At 34.0% G+C, this 14,134-nt stretch overlaps 1 protein-coding gene across 3 annotated transcripts in view; it reads left to right on the top strand.

Moving 5' to 3' along the window:
- Window positions 1-14,134, top strand: part of shc1 (SHC (Src homology 2 domain containing) transforming protein 1) — an 81,404-nt gene continuing 67,270 nt past the window's right edge. For all 3 annotated transcript variants that reach the window (XM_073925487.1, XM_005169756.6, XM_005169755.6), the window contains exon 1: window positions 1-238. The gene's annotated coding sequence lies outside the window, so the exon portion shown is untranslated. The remainder of the gene's footprint in view (window positions 239-14,134) is intronic.

The raw sequence follows: 14,134 nt of genomic DNA, 5'->3' as shown, positions 1-14,134 counted from the left end.
GCGACTTTTTTGGACCGTGGAAAAGGGGGGCAGGCCGGGGGAGGAAAGGAAGGCAGAACCGAAGAGAAAAGTTTCATGACATTTACTTAGACTCGACCTGCAAACGAGCCTGGCGAGACCAGCGCTTATCTCGTGTCTGGACCAACTTTGTTCTTCAGATGTGATATTTGTAGGAGTTGATCTGAAAAGCGCTTTGGAGAGCAGGACCGGAATCGAGCGGCCGAGAGGAAGCGAGCGGGTAAGTTCAGGCAAAAGTTGACCACAGTCGTGACTGTATAATCCGGGAGAGAAATGCACACTGATCGTACTGGAAACGTGCTCGACTGCGTGTGTGTGTCACTAAGAACGCGAGCTTTCGCTGGTTTCAGCCTCTCAGGCTTTGAGTCGGACTTGAAACTTTTATTGTGTTTCACTTCATTTTATAAACGCCGCCCGTTCGCTGGCCTCTTCTGACAGTCTTTTTTATTGAAAGGATTTGGTCTCTTTATTATCCATGGTACCCACTGTAAGACCACAGACTTCAAAAATCATTATTTGTTGATTTGAAAAAGTTTTGTCGAACAAAATGAAAACAAGTCCTTAGAGGACTCGAACTCGATATTAGAGTTTTGATGAGTTTTCTGAGTGCTCTGCTTTAGTGTGCAGAGTTCTGTGGTTTTAATACGCCTTTATAACACAAAACCAACTTGGGCTATTACAATGAAAGCTAAACATCTAATAAGTACTTTTTATATACACACTATTATATATTCACCATATTCAACTCTATTCTTATATATAATCTATTTATATAAATGTATATAAAATGTATGTATAAAATATTATTAAAATAGCTACAAAACAACAACAATATGAGGGGTTAAGTACTTAATCTTTGTTTTTATGTGTCTTACCATCCTAAGTGGCAATTACCATGGAAGCTAATTGTATTATTTGTAATCCAGTTATGAATGTTGAGAATTATAATGATATTTATTATATTAATATATTAAAGTGAATAATTACTTAATCTTTGTTCTAATGTGTAATATGTTAAAGAAAGTTGTATGATTATTCTGGTTTGTAATTACAAAAAGAAATCAAATATTATTATATTTTTTAATACTGCTATTTGACTAATCAGTGGTCTCCTGCAATGAAAACGTAGGATGTATTATAATTTTTAATAATGATGAATTAATAATATTACAACAACAGTGATAATACTATAATAATAATGTCATTTATTTAACCAACCACTGTGTTAATACACTTGTTTCATTGGTGCAGTGGCTCAGAATTTGTTTGTAGGCCAAATATTAAACATAAAAATTTTGTCTTTCATTTAAAACATAAATGGCGTAACATTGTTAAATGAAGTTGATTCCAAAATAAACCATTAACTAATGTATTATAAACATGTTAGTAATGATGAATTATTAAAATCACAACAATGATAGTATACTTACCATTCAAAATAATAATATATTTATGTAATCAACCACTGTGTTCATATGTTGTTTTATTGTTCCATTGCCTCAGAAAATGTCTGTAGGCCAGATATAAAACTATATTTAAATTTTTTTTCATTCACTGTCATTTTAAAACACATAAATAGCTTAATATTGTTAATTGAACGTGATTCCAAAATAAACCAATAAATAATGTATTATAAATATGTTAGTAATGATGAATTATTAAAATCACAACAACAACAATGATAGTATTTGCAAGTCGTGATATCAATATTGCTATTTATGTAACTAACAAGAGTTCATTGAACACGAGTATTAAAAGAATATATTATAAAGAATGTTTTATAAATATTTCAATAATGATGAATTATTAATATAGCATCACTACAATAATAATAGTATTTGTCAGTCATAATAATAATATTGCTATTTATAAAACCAACCATTGTTTTAATACTATTGTTTCATTGTTGCATTGTTTTAATTCCAAAATAACCCAATAATTAATGTATTATAAATATGTTTGTAATGATTAATTATTAATATAACTGCAACAACAATAATAGCATACTTACCATTCATTATAATAATACTGCTGTTTATGTAACCAACCACTGTGTTAATATCCTTGTTTTATTTTTCCAGTGGCTCAGAATATGTCTGTAGGCCAAATATTAAATTTTAAAAAACTTTTTATTCATTTAAAAACACACAATAAACCATTAAAGCATATATTATAAATACTTTAGTTATGATGAATTATTAATATTACGACAACAACAACAATAATAATAGTATTTATCAATCATAATAATAATAATATTGCTATTTATGTAAACAACCACCATTTTAATACCCTTGTTTTTTGTTGCAGTGGCTCAGAATATGTCTGTAGGCCAAATATTAAACGTACAAAACTTGTCTTTCATTAAAACCAAATAAATGGCTTAATATTAGATTAAATAAAGGTGATTCCAAAATTAACCATTAAATAAATATAAATATCTTGATGTCTGTCAGATGTCAGTCTACCTCTGTTATGTTGTGTTTGTACAGTAAACCTAATGTAAATAATCTGTTGTTGTGAAAAGCAGTTGTCCTCAACATTAGAGCCATTTATCATGGACTGATCTCGCCAGCTGCGAATCCTACACCAGCATGAGCTCTTATCAGCCTCGCGAGCAGCTGTCGCATACAGTTGGAGCAACTCAAATAATGATTCACTCCAACACGGGGGACGCTCCTATATTCCTATCAGATACAGACGTATGACTGTGTGTTTTGACCAAAACCTGTAAATGTGACCGTCTTGATTGTGTATAGTCAATAATGGAACAATGCCTGTGATGTCAATCTAAGGAAACTGAGTCAGTAGTTATGCTGCTGATGGAATTGTATTTGAGGTTAAATTTGACTTGAATGTAGCCAGGCCAACTAGTCGCTTTTCAGCATATTTTGTATCATGTCCTTTGCCCAAATAAATAGCTGAGATATTGAGCTATTGTATATATAATGAGAACAAAAAATAGTTATAATGAGAACTAATTCAGCATCTACACCAACACGTGATTTTTTTTTGGGTTTATTTTAAGTGTGTGCTGCAGTTTTTTCATCTGTCAACTTAAATGTTTACTCTTCGTAAAGGTTGATTCTGATTGGCTGTCAGTGGAAAATGTGATTTACAGTATATTGCTTTTCTGTGTAACTAGAGTTGTAGTGAGGGTTATAATATTGTGTAATTTAGTTTTTCTCTGATTTATAAATTGCTTAAAACAATTTCACTAGATGCATTTAATAGCTCAATTTGTACAGAATTAATTATTACTTTGACTATGTTGGCAAGTGCATCGTCATAAAGTGTAATAAGCAAATTACAAGTATAGACAAATACAGTAGATCAAATATGTAACTGAAGTAAACAATGTTTTTCTGCGTATACACATGTTAGGTACTCTAACCTGAATGCTTTAAACACACAGTTTCAATCAGGCATTAAAAGCACAGATAAATGCTACACTTTGACTCTGTTTTGGTTAAACTTTACTATTAATCCAGAAACACATGCATTTTTAATTATGGTGTTTGGTTTACTAAATCCCTATTTGACATACTATATCTATAATGTGATCACTAAGTATTAGTGGTGTAATGGATCACAATTCTCATGGTTCAGATTACATTAAAGTTTTTTAGCCGCAGATCGGACCAATTTTTGGATCAGCCATGAAGGGGAGGACACAAATGTTATTTGCTTTCCATTTATTACAAACAGTACTGGAAGAAACTTTTGGTTGTAACAAACAAACAAACTTAGAACCTGTAATTTTATTCAAAATATAAGGAAGAAATAATCAGCTGAATAAAAATAAATTGAAAAATATTCAGTCCTGTGAAAAATTCACTGTTAGTCCTACTGTTGCTGATAACGCTAAATGTAGAAATCTAACATTATAAATTGTACATCACATATTTATTTTTTGTCTCATTTTCAAAAAATGATTCAGTTATTTTGTCATAAAACTTCATGTTTCATTGCTAGTCGGATCTTTTTTAAAGAATTATTCAGTGGCATATTTTTGATGGCTTGTTGTCACCACCTATTGGTTAAATAATGTAATCGCTGCCTACAACCTTTATTTTTTTAGTGTCAAGGTAAATGCCAATGACAGTGATTTTAATCTTAAACATAACCATCAGTGGTTTTATCTAAACTTCAAACGGCCGATGGCCGACAAACTTCACGATGCTGAGCGGTCATTGCGATCCATCGCCCCGCCCCACATTTAAATTGATACATAACTTATTATTTGCATTTCATCTTAATAGCAATAACGTTTTTTTTTTTCATGAGCTCTGTTAAATGTTACATATAGCTGCCGCTTGCACGGCTGACAGCATCGTGAGGATTAAATAAAGGATTATACAGCACCTCTCACGCTTAAAATGTGTAGATTTAGAGGCAAAAGCTGTTACCTGCAAACCCTATTCCACAGACTTTACAGTGAATGGCTTTAGTTATTGTCATAGTGGACTTGAAAAAAAAAAGTCTTTTATCCACTCTTGGAAAAGTGTAAATGGTGGATTAACATTTAGCACATGATCACTAATAAGATTTGACATTATTAGTAACTTTAGGTAAATCAGTCAGTGTTGTTTTCATTCTCTTATCTTCAGTGCTTCACATTTTTGCGGTTGTAGCTCCTTAATTCAATGTGACTAATAACCACACGAGTGTGGATTTATTTAATTCAATTCATGTTTGTTTATATAGCACTTTTACAATGTATATTGTGTCAAAACAGCTAAACATAGAAGTTCTAGTAAATTAAAACTGTGTCAGTCCAGTTTTCAGAGTTAAAGTTCAGTTTAGTTCAGTTCATTGTGGTTTAGTTTAAACTGCTGAAAGTTCAAAGACTAAAAAGCAAATTCATCAAAGCGCAGCTACACAAGTCCCAAGCAAGCTAGTGGCGACAGTGTCAACAACAGTGACAGGGAACAAAACTTCACCAATTGTCGAAAGTGAAGGGAAAAAAAAATAAACTCGAGAGAAACCAGGCTCAGTTCGTCACGACCATTTCTCCTCTGGCCGAACCTCTTGTGCAGAGCTGCAGTCTAGGCGCCGGAAGCTTTCTCACAGAAAGATTTATTTTAAACACTCAACTGATATACAGAGTGAGTTTGAAGTAAAAACATTGTTAAATATGGCATTTACACATGCTTTCAGATGTAGCAGCAACATGAAGCCATAGTTCACTGAGAACAGAGGTCATTATTTAATAATTGGCCGATTAAATAGTCTATGATTATGAACACAAAAGTTTTTTTTAGCTTGTCTGTAATTTATGACTCTGTAGTAAACCCTACTGCACCTGAAAGCATGTGCTGGAGATTTCCTGCTTATTACAGTATCATCCTTAGAGACAAAGTTTGCACACAATTGCCTTGGATTAATTGTGCTGCCCTATGTTTTTAAAACTGTATTTCTATTATTATAAAGTGTCCCCCCTCACTTCAAAAAAGGTAAAGCCAAAACATTTTAATTGCCCCCTGCTGTCTGGCTGCAGTAGAATTCATAAACTACACTCTCTTAAGGTAAATGAATGTGACATAACCCTATTGAATTCTACTACTTTTTTTCCCCTCGAAAGATGGTCCATCATTTTAAGTAGATGTTAAAAGTGTTTGTTTTTGTAATAACTTAGCTTTAAGTTAGTTATTTGATGTTTTAAACTGGATGGGGGTCAGAAAGATGTGTTTGAGATTGAACTCTATGGGAACTCTATGGGACTCAAACTTCAAATAACATCACTGGCGCAAGATGGCAGGAGCCTTACCTAAGGTATTTTGGCTTCACTTTTCAGCAGTGTAAAAAGTGGAGACATGTCGTCCATATTTGTTTATAGACTATGATCACTAGTTCTTTCATTGACAAACTGGCACAGTTAAAGTTTAGATCATTTGCTAACTTGTAATTTATGGACTTGGTAGTAAAAAGGTCAGTTTTATTTTATTTATTAAAAAAAATCAGAAGTACAAACTGATTGCATTTTCCCCCTCCCATTAGATCAATTTATTTGAAGCAGGATTGACAATAGTGCAGTCAGTGACAAAGCTAAACAGGATTTATGATGAACTGACAGGCTTGCTTTATCACTCGTTCTCTCTTTTTTGAGTAGATATGTTATCAGGGTGCCTGCAGATGACACTTACTGCTGGAGGAAGCACTAGATAGCTCACTTTTCAACTTGATTAGAAGCAGGACGAACAGACGGACAGTGGAAATTATTACTGCTGAATTAAGTCTTTTAGTCAGCCCGATATCACAGTTACACACACCTGCTCAATCTCAGATGGAAAACCCAGTGCTCAAATCAGACACTTTCTGAAGTGTATTGATCCGTCTCGGAGTCAGTCTGTCATAATAGACTCGTAGACTGTTTTTCTGCCTGTGTAAAACTTTTTTTAGATCGAGACGGAGATGTTAGAAATTGCTTTTGAAATGTATAATTACATATCGAGTGATGTTTGCCTATTTGGTTGCATCAATGAAATGCGACTGGGCTAGATTCAAAGCTGTTTTATGTAAGAATGTATTCTCGAACAATTCTGTCTGCTTGTGTTTTCTAACTAAGGCCCAGTGCGTGTTTGGTTTTTGCTGATGTTATTGATGTTTTCCACTGTCTGGCTTCCTCTAATTTATGTCAAGTACACAACTTTGAGCTACTATCCCAAACTTCCCATCTAGTCTCTGAGGAGCCCTCAACAGGATATCATGTTCCTATGCTATCAGAAGAAGTAGTTTATATTTTTGAAAGCCCAGATGACGCATGTGTTGGCTTGACCTGCATGATTCTGGATAAATGAAGTAGGGCTGGGTGATATGGGCAAAATATCATATAGCAGTAAACGATATCTGTCCGGAATTTTCCCATAATTGGTTAATTGACAGTTAAAGCCTTTATTAAAACATTATTAAACATTTTTTGAGCAAAATGTAATTTAAACACTGGGATTTCCCTCTCTGTTTACAAATAAACAGCTGCACAAAAAATAGCAGCAGCACAAAATCTTTGATAATTAAATACAGTACAGGGTTTTTTTCTGCTTAACACTATACTCAGTTCTACTGTGCTGTTTTGCAAATAAAAAAGTAAACAGAGCCATAGAATACAGAACTACATTGTCAGAGCAAAAAAGCAACATTAGTAACACAACAAAAAATATTGTAGGATAGAAAAGAACTACATTGAATGTAAATATAAAACAGTATTTTATGCCACAAAGTGTTTTTTTTATAAGTAATGCTGTATACTACAGTTGTGTGATTTACTAACAACAATTACATCAGCTGTATATGTTTTTTTAGTTACACATTCACATGTATTGTGCACAATTATTAAACAGTGCACACATCGAAGATTTCTGAAAAGAAGTCTTTCACTCCATGTATAAAATCCTACACTTTTTCTTTTGTTTTGACTAAACTTGTTTTACTAAATATTAAATAAGGAGATGAAAACAAACAGACTATAGATATGAGAAGTAACAAAATAGTTTTAGAGTACTGTGATGAAATGCTGGTTAAGCATATAATGGCTCGTTTCCACTGACTGGTACAGTACGGTACGGTTCGGGTCGATACGGGTCACCTTTATCAGGCTTGTGTTTCCACTACCAAGGGTACTCTTTTGGTGGGCGTGGTGTATGACAAAGTTTCAGTCGACGTCATTTTCGCTCGAGAAAATGTCTACAATAAAGCTGTACAGGTCGTTCACATATCATATGAAAAGCACTTCTCAAAAAAATAGATGCTTTACACACATAAATACTTGTGTATAAATGTTTATTACTAACTTTTCTATAACTTTTCTATAAACAGGAGTTGATTATAACTGCAGATCAATGACGGTGCGAAATAGCCTACTGTAACATCTATAATTATAATAAATAAATAAATAAATGAACACATACAGACCCTTACAGTCTCCGATATGTTACCAACTACAGAAGAACTACAAAAAAAAGACATTTCGTCGTTAATTAGGTTCAAAACAACACAAAGTATAGCCTACAGTCAGAGCAAACCTCTCATTTGTGTCTGTAATCTTCAGCAGCACATGAAGCCTCTGTTAGAGAGTCATTCTATCATTCCCAGTTTATATTAGTCCAAAAGGTGATAATAGAGATTAAAACAAGGCAGTTTGTTCACATTTGCTGAAGAAATAACGTGCTTCTTGGCTTCGCCCTTTTTCCCGCGCTCCACTCTCGCGTTTGTCCTTTTCTTTCTAAACGTGTCACTCGCGTTTGTCAGCTTCTCACAGGATCGGTTTCCAAAGCTTGTCAATAATCAAGTGCATGTTATCATTATCAGATCAAGAAGTTTGCTATTTCAGATAGAGACGCGCGGCGAGCGCAAGAAAGAAAGCGAAACCACTCAAGCTTCAGACTGACTCGTTAAAAACTACACGGCACAGGGTAAATCTGCTCTTCTCCATGGCTTTGTGGCTGTTTATCATGACGACGACATGGTTTGTTTGCAGGATCGACCATGGCTGCATATGTATTTATAATTCCGCTGTAATCTCTCGCTGTGTATTTCAAACATGGCGGGTCCTTTGTTTACATTCTGGCTTGTTGAGTCTACGAATGACGTATCCCTGTAAACCAATAGCGTTCAGCTGCGCGTGTAGCTCCCCCTTTTGGGACCCTTTCTGCAGTTAAAAGTGGTACAGTACGGTTTGGTTCGGTATGCCTTTTGACAGTGGAAACGGCCATAAAAGCGTACCAAACCAAACCGTACCGTATCGTACCGTACCACTCAGTGGAAACGAGCCATTAATGTAAACAGTCATTATGACAAAGCAGGACGTAGAGCTAAATGTGTTATAATGTAAATGTAAAGAAGAGACCGTTGTGTAATAAATACTGAACTTATCAGGGAATATGAGGTGGTTTCACTTTCGAAATGCGGTATCAATTCCTCCCATTTTGACGTTTTTTAAACACATTCAGGTGCTGCTTGTCAACTTGACAAGGCTTCTACGTTCGTTCTTGATGTCAATTGCGGAAGAAATTATCGATAAAAGGTTTCTGATAAACCACTGTGACAGCTTTAGGCACGTTTTTTCTGTATGTTCCTCCATGAGCATTAGTGATGGGTCGTTTTTGAACGATTTGTTCTTTTTAAACAAATCATTTATTTGACTCAAGGAGTGAATCGTTCATTTGCGGATGCGTACATTTGTGCAAGCAGAGCTCATGTGTGAGAGCTCAGAATGCGCATGTGTGGCCTCAAACCATATCGATATGAACGATATTGGATAATACCACATCGTATTGGGGAATCATATCGATATATTCTAGAATTCGATATATCGGCCAGCCCTAAAATGAAGAATGACTATTTTCAATAAAAATGGAGACCATTAATCTCACTGTAATTCTTGATAGACAAACAAAATCCTGACAAATGTTGCAGTATGTTTGTTTATTTATTTATTTATTTATTTATTTATTTTTTATGAATTTAAAAAGTGAAATCACCTGTAAAGCCTTGACTTGCTTCATTACTGGATGAATCAGTGTGTTTTGGGTAGAGCTTAGGGCTGAGCAATATGGCAAAATTGCAATCTCGTTATTATTTTCTATATTGAATAATAACGATATGTATAAATTTTGATATAAGTTCAATCTCAGATGGAAAACCTAGTGCTCAAATCAGACAGTTTCAGAGGCGTATTTATCTGTCGCAAAGTTAGTCTGTCATAATAGACCTGTAGATTGTCTGTTTTGTCTGCCTGTGTAAAACTCTTTCACACAGAGGGAGATGGAGATGTTAGAAATTGCTTCTAAAATGTATAATTTCTAGGTATGTGACAAGATATTGTATGACGAGATCTTGCGAGATTAAACTGTGACGAGGTTAAAAGTTGTCTTGTGAGTTGTGATGTTATGATAGAGCATGAGGGCCAGTTTAGCACTGAAGATTGGAGGCAGGATTTGATTTGAACTGCAAATCAAGTGCTTTGCACACGCCTGGGAACCTAGGCTGGGCTCGAGAGTTGCGCGTCTCATGCGCTATTTTTTTTTTTTTACTGGCTGCAGTGTCCAACAGAGGCTACAACTGCAGCCACACACATCAACCATGTTCATATCCATGCATTAGAATAACACTTAAAGATATGCTTAAAGTCATCGTCATAAACACAAATTAAATTAAGACACATGGAGTATTCCTATTTCAGTCGCAATATTAAAGAACTAAGTGCAGAGTAAACACTGTAATCAAAATATTACCATCAGGTAGGTCTTTTAGCCGCATTTTGGGACAGGTTAAGACATACACACACGACTGTTTGACATTTCTGCACCTATTGAGTCAGAAAAAGACCACAGAAACATCTTTAAGCGTGCTTTCACACACACAAACAAACACAGTGAACCTCTGGAGACTCAAGACACATGCCTTTATCATCGCCGAACACACGTTTAAATTTCGGCATGCAGTATTAAATTGATTTCTAAACAACTTAGCTCAGAGTTTGTGATTGGGGCATGAATGAAATCTTGCTGAATGAAAGTGAAACTGCTAAAAACTAAAAATAAAATACCAAAAAGTACAAACTCAATTTGTGGAAAGGAGTTCGATTACTTGTGTATTAGGGTGGGGAGAAGCCAGTCAGTAGGATTTATAGCAAAATATTTAGCAGTGTTTGCATGTATTTTTCTGCGTAAATTCATTAAATTATTATTAAATTATTTCATCATTGAAGATTTCTTAAAAATAGTGTAAAAATTTTGTCTCGTCTTGTTCATGTGAACCCAATCTGGTGTCTCGTCTTGTCTGTTCTCATCCCTAATAATTACATATGGAATGATGTTTGCCCATTCGGTTGAAAATTCCATGCAAATGTCAACCTAGCCATGAAAAAAAAAAAAGATTTTCACCAAAAAATGGAAACTGTTTCTGCGGTTTTTTTGTAAGCAAGTATTTTACAGTGCTTTAAAAATACTCAAAAATCTCTCAGTTAATGTTGTTAAACTATTATATTTAATTTAATAAAATCACACAAGTGTCACATCTATAACAAAGCTTTTTCCCCATATTTACAAAAAAAGGTTAAAAGAAATCAATGTTTTTTGTTTTATAATGAGCCAACTCTTATACTTTTGATTAGTATTGTTTTGTTTTGTTTGTTTTTTTGGGCAAGGTGGGGGGTTAATTTACAGAATTTCTACAAAGGATGTTGTATACTGTAAACTCACTAACTTTTTTTCGTCGAATCCATAACACATGTTTATTTTTCTCATTTAAAATATTACAAATGTTTACAGATTGATTTTTTTTTTAAATCTCATAATAGTTGTTTTGGAAAATATAAACAGATTTTTCAATATAACGTTAACATATACTTTTTCTGTCAATTTATGCTTTAAGCTTTTACTGCAAATTTCCCATCAATTTTCAATGAATATCAGGATATGTTCACAAACAGTATGTGATTATTGCTAATATACAACAGTTCAACAAACAAGAATGCAGTAAGTACTCAAAATAAATCTATTAAATGATCAATTCATTAAGAGAGTCACTTGCTTTTTTCTAAAGACATTAGTCACTTTTAATGAATCATCTAAATGACTAATTCAGTGATTCAAACAAGGGACCTGGGCGTTTTAGTGTCATTTATTTATTCATGACAGGACTAAACCAGCCCCAGCGCAAAAACAGACTAGACAAAATATTGTTTTATTGTGGCTTTTAAACAAAGTTTCCAAAAAAACAAATTTTGGCAATATTGTAAACTTCGTTACATCAGTTACTTTTCTTCACCTACTTGAATAAAAGTGTTATGAATTCATCTTGTTTGAGCTTCAAGTTACTTTCAGAAGCTGATGAACTCTATTTTATTGTTACAGCTACATTGTTTGTATTCTAACTTTAAATGCATAATAGAATTTTCTAATAATGATAGTGATTTGAGAGCACTAATTTGTACAGATGGTGGCACCAACACCGGGTTAGTAGCGTTGCACATCTAATATTAATAATATTAAAAGATTTTAGGTCTTAGAAATGGATATTACTTGTGATCCAGATGTATTTTTTATGTTTTTTTTTTGTGGCCCAGATTATTTTCACTAACAAAAACTCTATCATCTCTAAAATATGTAACCAGCTCATCTTTTGTTTATCGTCAAACACAAGTATAAATACCATAGCAACAAAGTTACATTTTCTATTGTTATGAAAACAAAACGAAACAAAAAAACCAAGGGCATCATTTAGTCCAAATAAAAGTGCACAATATGACTTCCAACAAACATTCATTCATCCTTTTTTCTTTGGCTTAGTCTCTATTTTAGAGGTCGCCACAGTGGAATGAACTGCCAACTATTTCACCATATATTTTATGCAGTGGATGCTCTTTCAGCCACAACCCAATACTAGGAAACACCCATACACACTCATTCATCATTCAATATCGATAATTATTGAATAATTTTTAACAATACATTTAGGAGGAATATTAGGATTATTTTATTTAACCACTTTATTTTAATTGACCAACATTACTAAGGCAAATAGTTACAATAATCAAAAACAAAAATATTTAAACAATTTATTATAAAGTAAGCATTCGTGTTAAAAAGACTCTTAAACTTGATAGACAAAATGTTACAAAGTATTTGCAATGGTAAAACGTAAATACTGAACAATCAAAGCAAACTTTAAGGTGTGAATAATAATGCTACAGTACACCTCACAGTTTGTCAACAACAAATTATGATAATCAAATCTGAGTTTTCAAGTAAAGAAGCCAGCCATCATTATATACATTATATATACATACTGCAACATCACAAATTTAAAAGTTGAATGACTATATTACCCCCTATGCTAAAAAAATCTTTCACATGGGGCTATATAGGCTGCACAAGAAAAGAAACCAAAAGCCTCTCTGGCGACATCCTTTTTTAATTAACAATCTCCTCACTGCTGCTATACGCCACTCATTTTTGCAAGTGTTGTTATTCTGACCCGAAGTGACTAGCACATGTGCATGGATTCCTTGATCATTCACAATGGACTTTGCGCTCACACTCTCCTGGCGTCTCTCTTAACTAGGTGACCATCAATCAACGGATAAACCATTGCTGCAGCTCTGATCCAATTTTTGGAGAAAAGTAAAATCCGCTGCAGTGTTTGGGTGCGTTGTGTTTTTCTGAGGTAATTAGTCTGCGGTTATTCCTGAAATGTGTATATTTCATACAAAGTGTGAAACAGATTGGTTTGTTCTACTTACATGAATCGCGGTGCTCACGCAACATTCAGAAAAGCTCAGGGGCTTCATGTACAACAATTGCGTTGAAATCATACTAAAACATTGCGTATGCACATGTAAATTCAGATGTATGAAACACTGCGTATGCGGAATCCCACCCATATTCTTTTTGTTCATCCGACTTAACGTGAAACTTAGCGCACATGGACGAGTGCAAAACCCCTCCCTGCCTCCTCCCCCTAATAAATATGGTAATGACTCTACTTGGCAAAACCAAATAAAAAAGTAATGGCAAAAGCTAGCAAGAAGAGAAACTTTGAACAGAATGTGAATTGGGGGTGCTTCTATTGGAGGTAGACTGGAGGAAAACTGTGTTATTTGCAAGTTTGTCCTCTAGAATTAATAACAAAAGAAAAAAATACAAAGTGGGAGAGTTTAGCTGACGTGGTTCACGCAGTGCGATCTGAACATCACACTGTGAACCAATTAAAAAAGAGATGGTCCATTGTAAAGGTGCAGGTTAGGAGGAGAATAGCAGCGCACCGTCAAAGTGTGGACCGAACAGGTGGGGAACGAGGATGCTGAACTAACACCCTTTGAGGAGAGAGTTGCCTCAATGGTGGGTGGCACACAATTTTAGAGTTGATTTGAATATTTTATCTCAAATAGTGTCAGAGTTTAATTGACTTTTACAATTTTTACATTAAAATATATTTGAAAAATATTATAAAATAAATAAAGTGCTAATTCCAAAAACAGTCTTGTGCAATAAGCAGGATGTTTTTCTGAATATTTTGGTCCTGGTTTTATTGTATAATTTCATATGGTTGAATTGTTTAATTCATTCGTATGGTAATTTTTTTATCGAGAAATTAAGCCATGTACAACATTAAG

Source organism: Danio rerio, chromosome 16, assembly GCF_049306965.1.
Source record: "Danio rerio strain Tuebingen ecotype United States chromosome 16, GRCz12tu, whole genome shotgun sequence".
Lineage (NCBI taxonomy): Eukaryota > Metazoa > Chordata > Actinopteri > Cypriniformes > Danionidae > Danio > Danio rerio.
This window is presented reverse-complemented; position numbering and strand designations above follow the sequence as displayed.